The following is a 6,345-nucleotide window of genomic DNA, read 5'->3' on the forward strand; positions in this document are numbered from 1 at the left end:
CGTATGTCTGGGTACTGGCTTTTGCAAGTGTGATGGTGTCTAATGCTTTGCATGTAACAAAACGATGCTAAACTTAATGTAGTTGTCAAGAGGGCTTTCAAAATTGCCTCTGAAGGTGTCACCTCCTGCAGAAAGGCAAAGACCTGAGCAACAAGGCTCTAATCCTATGCTTTCCATTCTTGTCCACTGACATGGTCGTAAGGACGTTCTCAGCGACAGATCTTTTTTAATACTCCAAGCACAAAGAAATGGAGTCAAATCGATGTTGAGACTGACTCATGCATTTCAGGGAAATACAATTTTCAAAAATGCGTTGGTGGAGGGAAACGAATGGCACGATTGAATGAGCAAGGTGCCAGAAAGCCATGCTCTAGTTTTATCTCTTTTCTTTTATGTGACTCGAGGCTTTCTTGGGAGTTCCTGTCATGGCTCAGTGGAAGTGAATCTGACTAGTATCCAGGAGGATGCAGGTTCCATCCCGGCCCTCGCTCAGGGGGTTAAGGGTCTGGCGTGGCCATGAGCTGTGGTGTGGTTTGCAAATGTGGTTGGTACTCGGCTTTACTTCTTTTGTCTTGTTTTCTGGCAGGCATACCTCCGATTCAGCCCCTAGCCTGGGAACATCTGTATTCCATTGATTTGTTTGTAAAAGCAAAAAAAAAAAAAAAAAAAAAAAGAAAATAATGGTATAAAGTCATCCTTGATCTCCCTTGCATACCTCTTTTTCAAATTTACTGAATTATGTCTTCAATAGAAGTGACTTTTCTTTGTAATGTATAGTTCTTGGGCATCCTTTTATTGTTTTGTGATATTAATGCTTTTATGTACTCTGCACTGTTTTCCCTGTTGGACAACATTCTTGGATGAAACCTCTCTGGCTGTTTTTTGTCTACTTTGTGGTCTTTCTTCCCTTTCTCCCTATATTCTCCATGCTAAGGCATGTATTAATGCTTATCTCCTTCTCCCAGTTACAACTCTCCTAAATTTTGGTGTGTTTAGTACATATTTTCTCCCTTTATTTATTTATTTTTTATGTTTACTTTTCAGGTCTGTACCCACGGCATATTGAAGTTCCTAGGGTAGGGGTCAAATCAGAGATGCGGCTACTGGCCTACACCACAGCACAGCAATGTGTGATCCAAGCAGTGTCTGCCACCAACAGTACAGCTCACCCTCAATGCCAGATACTTAACCCACTGAGCAGGGCCATGTTTGAACCCACATCCTCATACCAGCCGTAATTGTTACTGCTGAGCCACAACGGGAACTCCTTATTTCCGCACTTAAAGAAAAAGTCAGAGTAATGTAATCTCCCATAAATTTCTATGATGAAAAACTCATCATTCCAAATTGAATAACAGAAAAGGAATAGGAAGAGGTGTTACATGGAAGTGAAGATTGATCTAGATTTAAAAGAGCCTGTGTTGAAGAAAACTGACATAAGAGAACCTTAAAAACCCACCATAAGACATAGCTAAGTGATAAAATACTAGTCACAGAAAGTCTCTGTCTCCTTAATTATTAGCAGTGACTACAATATGAAAGAGGCAATAACCACCTAAACTGAATAGTACATGAAGGTAGGTAACCTGAATTGGAAGGATAAGATGAAGATATAAAATCATGTAAAAACATATCTCTGTGTGTGTTAAGGCAGATGATCATTAAGAGTTTCGACATGAGAGTTTCAGGGTACGAGAAACAGATGAGAGAATAACAGTGGAGTACATTATGGTTACTTGCCATTTAGCAGTGCAGTCTCCCCTGAACAGGAAAGAAAAAAATAAAGAAGATTTCAAGCAACATCATAACATTGGAAAGGAAGGAGAACAAATATTGGGACCCTTTTCATGGTTTGCTCTGTGGTGCATCTTGACCCATGTTTGTAAAAACTGGAACCATAAGGTTCCAAGGGACATCTTACCAATCAAAGTGTGGTTTTCCATCCCCACATCCCTATGTGCAAGGGAACTAAGTTAGGAAGTGAAACTCTAAGAGAAGACAGTGCAGAAATTTGGAGGTAGACCCAATGCCAATCATTCCTCTTTCATTGGGGCATCCTTTTTCATACTAAAATACAAATGTACACACCTGCACATGACAGGTCCTTAGAAAGCAATGAGGAAGCATTCCTCACTTAAAGTTTTCAGTATTGAGAGATGTATTTCAACTTTATTAAGATGTATAATTCTTCTACATATATTTAATGGGATTTGCTGTTTGCTGTTTGGTTAATTGTGCAAATAAAAATGCAAATGAATAAAGAATAATCAATCATACGGTTAGATTTTGTTTAGAAAAATGTAAACATCAGTAACATATTTAGATAACTGGAAATACTTGGTTCACATGTTCAAAGACAGTGGAAAAGTGGCATCCAAGTGTACTCTTGACCGAGTGAATATGAAGGAATTAAGAGCAGCTAGGAACAGTAATGCACAGTACTTTAGAAAGGAATGAGAAAGCATGAGGAGGAGCCAAGAAAAAATAGAAAATTCATTTGCAGAGGCAGAAGCTGAGTTAAAGCCCATGAAGAGCATAGTGAACAATGCAGAGGAATAAATTAGTGACTTTTGAGATAGAATGTTGTAAATCACCCAATCAGGACAGCAGGCAGAATCAAAGTGAAAACACATAAAAACAATATAAGAGGTCTATGGGGTATTATAAAGCAGGCCAATCTGCACATAATAGGGATTCAGAAGGAGAAGACAAAGAAGAGGGGATTGAAAATACATTTGAAGAAATTATGGCTGAAAACTTTCAAAATATAAAGGAAACAGGTATCAAGATAGAGGATTCAAAGAGTGCCTCAGCAAGTTGAACCCAAACAGGCCCACTCCAAGACATATTATAAGAAAAATGGCAACAATTAAAGAGAAGGAGAGGATGCTAAATTCAGCAAGTGAAAAGTAAAGACTTAATTACAAGGGAACCTCCCATAAGTCTATCAGCTGATTTCTCCACAGAAACACTAGAGATCAGAAGAGAGTGCTACGATATATTTAAAGTTCTAAAATGGAAAAATTTGCAGCCCAAAATATTCTATCCAGCAAGAATATCATTAAAACTAGAAGGAAAAATAAAGAATTTCTCTAACAAACAAAAACTAAAAGAATACAGCAATGCTAAGCCCATTCTTAAAAACCTGAAAGGCCCCTGTAATAGGAAAGCAGTAAAAAGATACGGGATGGAGGAAATCACAATTGCAAAGCAATCACTTAAAAAAGCCAGTACACAGATCTAAAAGGCGGGGTGGGGGTTGGGGGGAGACCTATTGTAAAACCACAATAAACACAAGGAACAGCAAAAGGGTAAACAGGGGATTACTTGTTTTAGATCAGTAAAGACAAACACGACTAGTATCCACGAGGATGCAGGTTCAATCCCTGGCCTCACTCAGTGGATCAAGGGTCTAGCGTTGCCGTGGACTGTAGTTAGGTAGCAGACAAGGCCAGGATCTGGCATTGCTGTGGCTGTGGCATAGGCTGGCAGGTATAACTCTGATTCAACCTCTACCTTGAGAACTTCCATATACCAGGGGTGCAGCCCTAAAAAAGCAAAAAATAAAATAAATAAGTAAATAAGTAAATAAATAAAGGATAAACATGAAGATCTTAAAAAAGGACATCAAAATCATAAAATGTGGGGAAGGAAAATAATTAAATCTAGGCTCTTTTTTATAGAATACTTTTGAGCCTATATGACTGTCAGGCTAAAGCAAGCGGATACAAGATAGAATTAACGTACATGAAAAACAGGGCGACCACATCCAAACCAAGCAATACATTCACAACAAATAAAGGAAGAGGACACGAACATAAGATAAAAGGAAATCATCAAGCCAAAAAAGCAAAAACAACAAAGAAGAAACAGAATCAACTGGAAAACAAGCTTTAAAATGGCAATAAATACATATCTATCAATAATTACCTTAAATGTCAAGGGACTGAATGCTCCAGTCAAAATCATAGAGTGGCAGATTGGATAAAAAAACAAAATCCTACAATATGCTGCCTACAAGAGGCTCATTTTAGGGCAAAGTACACATATAACTGGAATACGATGGGATGGAAAAAGATATTTCATGCCAACGGACAAGACAGGAAAGCAGGAGTTGCAATACTCACATCAGACAAAATAGACTTTAAAACGAAGGCCATAAAGAAAGACAAAGAAGGACGCTATTTAGTGGAAAATGGATCCTTTCAAGGAGAGGATGTTACAATCATCAATATATATGCCCCTAATATAGGAGCACCCAGAAACATACAACAAATACTAGCAGACATAAAAGGAGAAATGGATGGAGCTACACTAATCGTAGGAGACGTTATCACCCCACTCACATCAATGGACAGATCTTCGAGAAGAAAATCAATAAGGCTACAGAAATCCTAAATGACACAATAGAGAAGTTAGACTTAATTGATATTTTTAGGACATTACTGACACAAAATCAGAATAAGCCTTCTTTTCAAGGGCATATGGAACATTCTCAAGGATTGACCACATAATGGGGCACAAAACTAACTTCAAAAAATTTAAGAGAGTAGAATTTTTTTTCTTTTTATGGCTGCATTTGTACCTAATGGAAGTTCCCAGGCTAGGGGTTGAATCAGAGCTACAGCTGCTGGCCTGCACCACAGCCACAGCAATGCCAGATCTGAGCCGCATCTGCAACTTACACCACATCTCACAGCAATGCGAGATCCTTTAATCTACTGAGCAGGGCCAGATATAAAACCTGCCTCCTCACAGATATCACTTGGGTTTGTTTCTGCTGAGCCACAACAAGAACTCCAAGAGTACCGAATTATTTCAAGCATCTTCTCTGACCCCAAGAGAAGTTTACTAGCTTCATTACTAGTCATGAAACTAGTAATCCACCACAGGAAAAGAAATGAGAAAAAAACTGACTACATGGAGACTAAACAACATGTTACTCAACCAATGGATCAGGAGTTCCTGTCATGGCTCAGCAGAATGGAATCCAAGTAGGAACCATGAGGTTGTGGGTTCTATCCCTGGCTTCACTCAGTGGGTTAAAGGTCTGACATTGGTGTGAGCTGTGGGGTAGTTCACAGACATGGCTCAGATCTGGTGTTGCTTTGACTCTGGTGTGGGGTGGCAGTTGTGGCTCCAATTAGATCTCTAGCCTGGGAACCTCCATATGCTGTGAGTGTGGCCCTAAAAAGCAAAAAACGAAACAAAACAAAAGAAAAACAACCAATGGATCAGTGAGGAAATCAGAAGGGAAATTTTAAAATGCCTTGAGAGAAATGATAATGAAAACACAGCCATTCAAAATCTATGGGATGCCAAAAAAGCAGTTTTTAGAGGCATGTTCATAGCAATACAGGCCTTCTCCAAAAAGGAAGAAAAATTTCAAATCAAAAATTTAACCTATCACCTAAATAATTAGAAAAGAAGAACAAACAAATCCTAAAGTCAGCACAAGGAAGGAAATCATAGAGATCAGAGAGGAAATCATTCAAATAGATATTCAAAAAACAATAGAAAACATCCATAAAAACAAGAGCTGGTTCTTTCAAAATGTAAACAAAATTGACAAACTTCTGGATAGACTCCCCAAGAAGAGGAGAGAACGAATTCAAAATAAAATAAGAAATGAAAAAGGAGTAATCTCAACAGATACTGCATAAATACAAAAAACCATAAAAGAATACCATGAATAATTGTATGCCAACAAATTTGACAACCCAGAAGAAGTGGACAACTTTCTAGAGACTTACAGCCTCCTAAAACAATCAAGAAGAAATAGATCAATTGAACAGACTGATCACTAGAAATTAAATTGAATATGTAACAAAAACACTCCCTACAAACCAAAGTCCAGGACCAGATGTTTTCACAGGTGAATTCTACCAAACATACAATGAAAAACTCATACCCATCTTCTTAAACTGTTCCAAAAGTTTGAAGAATAAGGAACACTCTCAAAGATATTCTATGAAGCCACCATCACCCTAATACCAAAAGCAGACAAAGATATCACCAAAAAAGAAAATTATCTAGGCCAATACCTTTGATGAATAGAGCCACAAAAATTCTCAACTGAATTTTAGCCAACTGAATCCAGCAACATATAAAAAAGATCATACACCATGATGAGGTGGGTTTCCTCCCAGGTGCACAAGGATGGTTCAACATATGCAAATCAATCAATGTCATACACCACATTAAAAAGGAAAAGTCGAAGACCATATGATCATCTCAATAGATGGAGAAAAAGAATTTGAAAAAGGCCAATATCCATTCATGATAAAAAGTCTTACCAAAGTGGTTATAGAGGGGCCCAGACTCCAGGAGCTATGCCTGAGCCAG

This window comes from Phacochoerus africanus, chromosome 9, assembly GCF_016906955.1.
Source record: "Phacochoerus africanus isolate WHEZ1 chromosome 9, ROS_Pafr_v1, whole genome shotgun sequence".
Classification (NCBI taxonomy): Eukaryota; Metazoa; Chordata; class Mammalia; order Artiodactyla; family Suidae; genus Phacochoerus; species Phacochoerus africanus.